The sequence below is a fragment of the Bubalus kerabau genome, chromosome 4 (genome assembly GCF_029407905.1).
Source record: "Bubalus kerabau isolate K-KA32 ecotype Philippines breed swamp buffalo chromosome 4, PCC_UOA_SB_1v2, whole genome shotgun sequence".
Lineage (NCBI taxonomy): Eukaryota > Metazoa > Chordata > Mammalia > Artiodactyla > Bovidae > Bubalus > Bubalus kerabau.
In genome coordinates this window covers 119,787,998-119,797,113 of record NC_073627.1, presented here as the reverse complement: position 1 = coordinate 119,797,113, position 9,116 = coordinate 119,787,998, and the positions used below count along the sequence as shown (strand labels likewise).

General features: G+C 40.7%; 1 long non-coding RNA gene across 1 annotated transcript; it reads right to left on the bottom strand.

The window, feature by feature from the left end:
• Positions 1-1,107: 1,107 nt before the first annotated feature.
• On the bottom strand, positions 1,108-6,994 carry LOC129650162 (uncharacterized). Its single transcript, XR_008713638.1, has 2 exons — positions 6,872-6,994; positions 1,108-2,115 (listed from the first exon to the last, which is right to left on the bottom strand). It is a non-coding gene; the product is annotated as an uncharacterized LOC129650162 (long non-coding RNA).
• Positions 6,995-9,116: the final 2,122 nt, after the last annotated feature.

Below are 9,116 nucleotides of genomic sequence, written 5' to 3'. Positions count from 1 at the left end.
GAACAAACACAATAAAACAGAAACAAAGTCATAGATACAGAGAACAGGTAGTTGTCAGAGAGGATAGTGGGTGGTGGGGGAGAATAAGTGAAATAAGTGAGGGAAATTAAGAGGTAGAAAATTTCAGCTTTGAAATAAATTTTAACTCTTAAAAACCTTAATTGCTAGTGACAACCAAGAAGCAAGTAATTATGAATTATTTGTCATATCAGCATTTCCTGATCAGCAAACTTAGGAATAGTCTATATAGTGAAAGTGAAGTCACTCAGTCGTGTCCGACTCTTTGCAACCCCATAGACTGTAGCCTACCAGGCTCCTCTGTCCATGGGATTTTCTAGGCAATAATACTGGAGTGGACTGCCACTCCTTCCTTCTCCAGGGGATCTTCCCAACCCAGGGCTCGAACCTGGGTCTCCCGAATTGCAGACAGATGCTTTACCATCTGAGCCACCAATTTCTTTCTTCAATATGGTATAAGATATATGTCTAATAAACCCAGGGGCTTCCTTGGTGGCTCAGATGGTAAAGAATCTGTTAGCAATGCAGGAGACCTGCATTGATCCCCGGGTTAGGAAGATTCCCTGGAAAAGGGAATGGCTACCCACTCTAGTATTCTTGCCTGGAAAATTCCATGGATAGAGAAACCTGGTGGGCTACAGCCCTCGGGGTTGCAATGTGTCAGACAAAACTAAGCAACTAAGCGCACAAGTTAGCTTTAAGCTACAAAAAAAAAAAAAAAAAAACCTATCTTAGATTGACATACCCAAAACATAACTATTCCTGAAGAGTTAAAGAGTTCATCTGAAAACCCCTACCTCACTTACCTCTATTTTATAAATTATGAAAATATCATCATACCAGTTACTTTTTCTTTTTGACAGATTCTGCAACATATATAACATGAATTTATTGACCTTCAGTAAACCTAGGAACAATAAAAGTAAGACATGTCTGTAATGATTAAACCAACAAGCTTAAGCTACCATTGATAACAAATATTAATTTAATACTGAATATTTCCTAGACCACATGAATCTGAAATTCATTCTGGCCAGTTTCCTTTATATTTAGAAATGTTTAATTTGTAAGAACTTAAAGTCAATTAAATAGAGCTCTTATAATTTAATTTTGATAATACAGTTCTAAGGTACAGACATCAGATCAGATAAGTCACTCAGTCGTGTCCGACTCTTTGCAACCCCATGAATCGCAGCACACCAGGCCTCCCTGTCCATCACCAACTCCCGGAGTTCATTGAGACTCATGTCCATCGAGTCAGTGATACATACCATATGCCTAATATACACACAGACATAAAAGCAGACATAATTAGAGATCTCATAGCTTCACTTTAAAACTTGATTATGAATCAGGTATTACAATATCTTTGTTCAGTTGCTCAGTTGTGTCCAACTTTTCGCAAACCCATGGACTGCAGCACACCAGGCTTTCCTGTCCTTTACTATTCCCAGAGTTGTTCAAACTCATGTCCATTGAATCAGTGATGCCATCCAACCACCTCGTCCCCTGTTGTCCCCTTCTCTTCCTGATTTCAGTATTTCCCAACATCAGGGTCATTTTCCCATGTGTCGCCTCTTTGCATCAAATGGCTAAAGTATTGGAGCTTTAGCTTCAGCATCAGTCTTTCCAATGAATATTCAGGGTTGATTTCCTTTAGGACTGACTGGTTTGATCTCCTTGCTATTCAAGGGACTGTCAAGAGTCTTGTCCAGCATCACAATTCAAAGGCATCAGTTCTTCAGCACTCAGCTTTTTCTACTGTCCAACTCTCACATCCATACATGATTACTGGAAAAACCGTAGCTTTGACTATATGGACCTTTGTCAGCAAAGTGATGTCTCTGCTTTTTAATACTTTGTCTAGGTTTGTCATAGCTTTCTTTCCAAGTGGGTTTCCCTAGTGGCTTAGCTGGTAAAGAATCCACCTGCAATGCAGGAGACTGTCAACTAAAGAAAACAAAAATCCACAATCTAAAAGCTAAGAGTTATGTTTCATTTGGGGACCTTATTGAGAACTGTAGACCGAGAGACAGCCTCTCAGATTAATGTGATCCAAAAAAGGTAAAAGAGGACCAGGATATATAGGAGTTTTTTCTGTAAAAGAAAAAAAAAAATCAAGTGGTTACTGCTAATCACAACAAACAGACATCTCAAGTTTATGATTTTAGTGCTTTCCAATGTGTAGGAAAATGCCAGAGTCTGGGTTCACTGAAATTATTCCCTTGATATGTATCAACTCTCTAGGGTCGTTATCCTGTTTTTCTTCATCCTGAATTCCCCTCAGGTGCACTGTCCTAGCTGCTGCAGTGGCTGACAGCTTGATAGCAGGCAACAGTCTTTGTCCACATTATGTTTAACTTTCTTACATTTCTATTGTTTTTATTTTGTTTTGTTGCTAAGTCTGTCCAACTCTTTTTCAACCCCAAGGACTATAGCCCACCAGCCTCCTCTTTCCATGGAATTTTCCAGGCGAGAATACTGGAGTGGGTTACCATTTCCTTCTCCATGGGATCTTCCCAACCCAGGGACTGAACCCCCATCTCTTCTGTCTCCTGCACTGGTGAGCGGGTTCTTTACCACTGTGCCACCTAGAAAGCTGATACATTTCTATATGTGTACCTAAAAAGAACCAATAATGATAAAATATGCTGTCAGAATTGATTATTTTAATACATCTTAAGCAATCTGAATATTTCCTTCCTCAAAAATTTCATTCAACACCATGGAATCTGAGAAAGTAGCACCTGGTCGGTATAAAGCAACTCTATTTAACTAAGTTTATTTTCCAGTCTTATTAGAGCCCGAACATTGTAAAGAGTTAAAATATATGTATACCAAAAAAAATAAAATAAAATAAAATAAAATATATGTATACCATCTGTATATACATAGTTTCAGTTCAGTTCAGTTCAGTCACTCATTCATGTCCGACTCTTTGCCACCCCATGAATCACAGCACGCCAGGCCTCCCTGCCCATCACCAACTCCCGGAGTTCACCCAGACTCACTTTCATCGAGTCAGTGATGCCATCCAGCCATCTCATCCTCTGTTGTCCCCTATCTCCTCCTGCCCCCAATCCCTCCCAGCATCAGAGTCTTTTCCAATGAGTCAACTCTTCGCATGAGGTGGCCAAAGTACTGGAGTTTCAGCTTTAGCATCATTCCTTCCAAAGAAATCCCAGGGCTGATCTCCTTCAGAATGGACTGGTTGGATCTCCTTGCAGTCCAAGGGACTCTCAAGAGTCTTCTCCAACACCACAGTTCAAAAGCATCTATTCTTCGGCACTCAGCCTTCTTCACAGTCCAACTCTCACATCCATACATGACCACAGGAAAAACCATAGCCTTGACTAGACGGACCTTTGTTGGCAAAGTAATGTCTCTGCTTTTAAATGTGCTATCTAGTTTGGTCATAACTTTCCTTCCAAGGAGTAAGCGTTTTTAATTTCATGGCTGCAATCACCATCTGTAGTGATTTTGGAGCCCAGAAAAATAAAGTCTGACACTGTTTCCACTGTTTCCCCATCTATTTCCCACGAAGAGATGGGACCAGATGCCATGATCTTCGTTTTCTGAATGTTGAGCTTTAAGCCAACTTTTTCACTCTCCTCTTTCACTGTCATCAAGAGTCTTTTTAGTTCCTCTTCACTTTCTTCCATAAGGGTGGTGTCATCTGCATATCTGAGATTACTGAGATTTCTCCTGGCAATCTTGATTCCAGCTTATGTTTCTTCCAGTCCAGCGTTTCTCATGATGTACTCTGCATAGAAGTTAAATAAACAGGGTGACAATATACAGCCTTGACGAACTCCTTTTCCTATTTAGAACCAGTCTGTTGTTCCATGTCCAGTTCTAACTGTTGCTTCCTGACCTGCATACAAATTTCTCAAGAGGCAGATCAGGTGGTCTGGTATTCCCATCTCTTTCAGAATTTTCTACAGTTTATTGTGATCCACACAGTCAAAGGCTTTGGCATAGTCAATAAAGCAGAAATAGATGTTTTTCTGGAACTCTCTTGCTTTCTCCATAATCCAGTGGCTGTTGGCAATTTGATCTCTGGTTCCTCTGCCTTTTCTAAAACCAGCTTGAACATTAGGAAGTTCATGGTTCACATATTGCTGAAGCCTGGCTTGGAGTATTTTGAGCATTACTTTACTAGCGTGTGAGATGAGCGCAATTGTGTGGTAGTTTGAGCATTCTTTGGCATTGCCTTTCTTTGGGATTGGAATGAAAACTGACCTTTTCATTTGTGAAGTGAAGATCTTTTTTGTACAGTTCTTCTGTGTATTCTTGCCACCTCTTCTTCATATCTTTTGCTTCTGTTAGGTCAATACCATTTCTGTCCTTTATTGAGCCCATCTTTGCATGAAATATTCCCTTGGTATCTCTAATTTTCTTGAAGAGATCTCTAGTCTTTCCCATTCTGTTGTTTTCCTCTATTTCTTTGCATTGATCGCTGAGGAAGGCTTTCTTATCTCTTCTTGCTCTTCTTTGGAACTCTGCATTCAGATGCTTATATCTTTCCTTTTCTCCTTTGCTTTTCACTTCTCTTCTTTTCACAGCTATTTGTAAGGCCTCCCCAGACAGCCATTTTGCTTTTTTGCATTTCTTTTTCATGGGGATGGTCTTGATCCCTGTCTCCTGTACAATGTCAGAACCTCATTCCATAGTTCATCAGGCACTCTATCTATCAGATCTAGGCCCTTAAATCTAATTCTCACTTCCATTGTATAATCATAAGGGATTTGATTTAGGTCATACCTGAATGGTCTAGTGGTTTTCCCTACTTTCTTCAATTTCAGTCTGAATTTGGCAATAAGGAGTTCATGATCTGAGCCACAGTCAGCTCCTGGTCTTGTTTTTGCTGACTGTGCAGAGCTTCTCCATCTTTGGCTGCAAAGAATATAATCAATCTGATTTCAGTGTTGACCATCTGGTGATGTCCATGTGTAGAGTCTTCTATTGTGTTGTTGGAAGAGGGTGTTTGTTATGACCAGTGCATTTTCTTGGCAAAACTCTATTAGTCTTTGCCCTGCTTCATTCCGTATTCCAAGGCCAAATTTGCCTGTTACTCCAGGTGTTTCTTGACTTCCTACTTTTGCATTCCAGTCCCCTATAATGAAAAGGACATCTTTTTTGGATGTTAGTTCTAGAAGGTCTTGTAGGTCTTCATAGAACCGTTCAACTTCAGCTTCTTCAGCGTTACTGGTTGGGACATAGACTTGGACTACTGTGATATTGAATGGTTTGCCTTGGAAACGAACAGAGATCATTCTGTCGTTTTTGAGATTGCATCCAAGTACTGCATTACGGACTCTTTTGTTGACCATGATGGCTACTCCATTTCTTCTGAGGGATTCCTGCCCACAGTAGTAGATATAATGGTCATTGGAGTTAAATTCACCCATTCCAGTCCATTTGAGTTCGCTGATTCCTAGAATGTCAACATTCACTCTCATCATCTCTTGTTTGACCACTTCCAATTTGCCTTGATTCATGGACCTGACATTCCAGGTTCCTATGCAATATTGCTCTTTACAGCATTGGACCTTGCTTGTTTAATATGTGAAATTTTACAATTTTTCTCTTCAGTACTATTTAAGAAACTGGGTACTTAATCACTATGAACTCAACTATAGTTTCCTCCTTGATCTTTAAATTTATTTTCCCAGATGACCTACTTTAAAGGTTTCTTTTCAGTATTACAGAAACCACCAAACAAATCTATGCAAGCAGTTAAAGGGCATTGTGTGAGATCTGAGGAAAGCATTGATATATGCACTTGCCTTCATTTTAAATCAATGAATTAATATGGATCTGTATACAATACCTATTTGGTGGGCAAGCTCACCTTGCTTAAAAAACAAGCTACTTTTGTTAGCTCTTATCTCAAAACTAGTGAAAGTTAATGGTGATTTTTATCCCGAAACCAGATTCATTAGGGCAGCAGGATGGCAGAGAAGCTGAGAGCATTCAAGGAAAGCCAGAGGGGTGCCATGCCAGGCACCACTGATGGGAGGTTAGGGACGTGTCAGTGATTAGGAAGGTCTGATGGCAAGTGCAGGAGGCAACATGAGGGCACTTGCCTTGAGGAAAGACCTGTTTCTTAGTCCCTGGTTGCTTCGTATCACTGGTATCTGCGTGCCCTGAATACTTGCCCCTCCCGATACTGTACAAAGAATGATCTTTGTACTATAGCCGTTATTCTCTTTGCCTCAAAGGACAGAACACGTTGAGTTTATTACCCTGCTTGGCTGTGCACAGCCTCTAATCCTAGTCATGGTGGAAACCTGCCCAATCTTTTATCCAAGAGCACACAACGTAGGGCCAGAAATATTTTTAGTTCTGACTCATTGAGAAATGAAAATAAATACAATAGGAATAATATGTAAAACTTAAAACACATGAATCACACCCTGATAATATAGCTTGGAAAAGGAAATGGCAACCACTGCATTATTCTTGCTGGGAAAATCCAATGGACAGAGAAGCCAGGAGGGCTACAGTCAGTGGGGCCACAAAGAGTGGGACACGACTGAGCACAGCGCCAGCAGCAGCTTGCACAGAACTAGGAGATGTAGGGCAAATGTCCCCAACCTCCAGGCTACGGACCCGTACTTCCTGTCACATCAGCGGCAGCTTTAGATTAGAAATAAAGTGCGCAATAAACTCAATGTGCTTGAATCGTGCTGAAACCATCCTCCCTAACCCTGGTCCATGGAAAAATTATCTTTCACGAAATCGGTCCCAGGGGTCAAACAGTTGGGGACCACTGTATAAGGGTATCGTCCTGCTTCCTTTCAGAACCAAGATTCACTCCCTCAACTTCCGAGAGCTGCAGATGACTTACAGCTGAGTCCCTCTCTGAGCACGGCGCTGGGCAGGAGAGAACTCCCCCCTGAAAGTTGGTGCTTCCTCTTCAGGAGCTGCCAGCATCCAGTGATTGGTTGATAAAAGGGAGCAATAACTCACCTCCTGGTCCTGATACAGGATAACCTCTGGAAAGCCAGCTCAGCTTCAGAAACTCTGGTAAAATCAGCTGAGCTCTCTCCCACAGCTGCTTTGCATCTCAGCTTCTCTCTGCCCAATCCTAGTTCCTTTGCTTCCTTGTGGGGGATCGTTCTCAAGAGCCTTCCTATAAAAATTCTGAGTGCAAATCTCCATCTCAAACATTGTTTTCCAAGAACTGACCTAAAACAGTGCCTGTTCCAAAGCGAAGAAAAGCGTTCACTGAAGAGAATTTTATTGAACTATTTCTCATACTCCCAGTTTTATTAAAAGTATGGTATGTTTAGTAGAAATGGCTTGAACAAGGTAAAGTTTGATTTTTCTCTCATAAAAGAAGTCTACAGGAGACAGTCTAGAGCTGAGATAATAGCACCATGAAATCTCTCATCAGAAATTTAAGTTTATTCTGTATTTTTTCTTCACCATGTTGAGCCTTTGACCTCCATCCTCATTTCAGCTCAGAATCCAAAACAGCTGCTGAAGCTCCTGCCATCATGTCTGCATGCAGGTAAAGGAAAGATAGAGGACAAAAAAAGTTATTTCTTTGTAGTTGTCGACCTTCTTTAAAGAATATTCCCCAAATCCAGTCCGTAAACTTCCACAAATATCCCTCTGGTGACTGCTGTCTGTCAGCGAGGAGGGAAAATAATTTTTAGTTGGGTCCATGCCATCCATGATAATATTTATATCAGTTACTAACAAAAAAGGGGAGAATTACTAATGAAAAAGGAGGTGAATGCAAGAGTAGAGAATGCAACTAGTAGGCTCTGCCTTACATAGGGTTAAAAGAAAAGTCTCTACTTAAAAAAAATAGAGAGAAAGCAAGAATGATAAGTAGTATCTGACCACAGGCTCCATGTGCGGAGGTAACAAGAAGTGATGAGAATTATGTTAAACCAGAGAACACATCTAGTCTAATGGGCACAGCAGAGCCTGCCTGGCCATGTGAGAATGAAGTCCAGTTTGGTTTGACATTCCAATTTTCCAAGAGAAACTAGCAATCCAGATTTTTATGTGAATTTTCCTTACTTCAAAATCAACATCCACATTTTAATAAAATTCTATGTCTAAATTTTGTAATCTGGATCTCACCTTCAGTTTGCAATCTCTAAAAGAAAAGTCAGTTTTTCTTGGGGCAACTTTTTAGTATGTGTGCTGTACAATAAGAAATGGACTATGTATCAAATCGTGTTGTATATCTGAAACTAATGTAATGATATATGTAATTATACCTCAATTAGAAAAAAAAAAGAAATTAACTCCATTCCTTTGCAAAGGTGTGGGAGGAACAATGTGAAATGAAGGGGCAGGAAACCAGATCCTTCAATCAGGACAAACTCGTATACATAATCTGTGAGCAGCGGACCCACCAGTTACCTGGCCTTCATAACCCCTCTGCCATTCAGAAGGGGCTTGCTCTGAAGTCGGCGTGGGGTGGAGTGGGGTGAGGTGGGGGTTGGAGGTGGGGGTGGCTAAGCAGTATTTTTACTTGCACAGTTCTGGATAATTAACCCCTGCCTGCCCTCAAAGTGCTGAGGCACAAACCTGTTCAACTTTAAACTGCATGTCCATTCCTTGTAGTTTTCTTTTGTAACCAGCAGATGGCAGCAAATATTGATCTGATTTGGGCACTAATTTACACGTTATTGGAGAAGGAAATAGCAACCCACTCCAGTATTCCTGTCTGGAGAATCCCATGGATTGAGAAGCCTGGCAGGCCACAGTCCACAGGGTCACAAAGAATCGGACATGACTGAAGTGACTTAGCATGCATGCATAGCATTACACGTTTAGAGTTCTTGTTGATTCATATTCTTTGATTTGTGTCAGTTAAAAAAACGAGTCATTCACATTTGCCTCACTCATTGCTTTTCACACTAACAAGCATTTTACACCTGATTTATACTTTTGAAATGATCATTGTGAGTCAACTATATGAAATAATAGAGCAAGCACCTTAATTTATTCCTTGATAACACAAGGATTATCAAGGCTTCAACAATAGTGAACCGGGAACTTCCAGATGTTCAAGCTGGATTTAGAAAAGGCAGAGGAACCAGAGATCAAATTGCAAACATCTGCTGGAT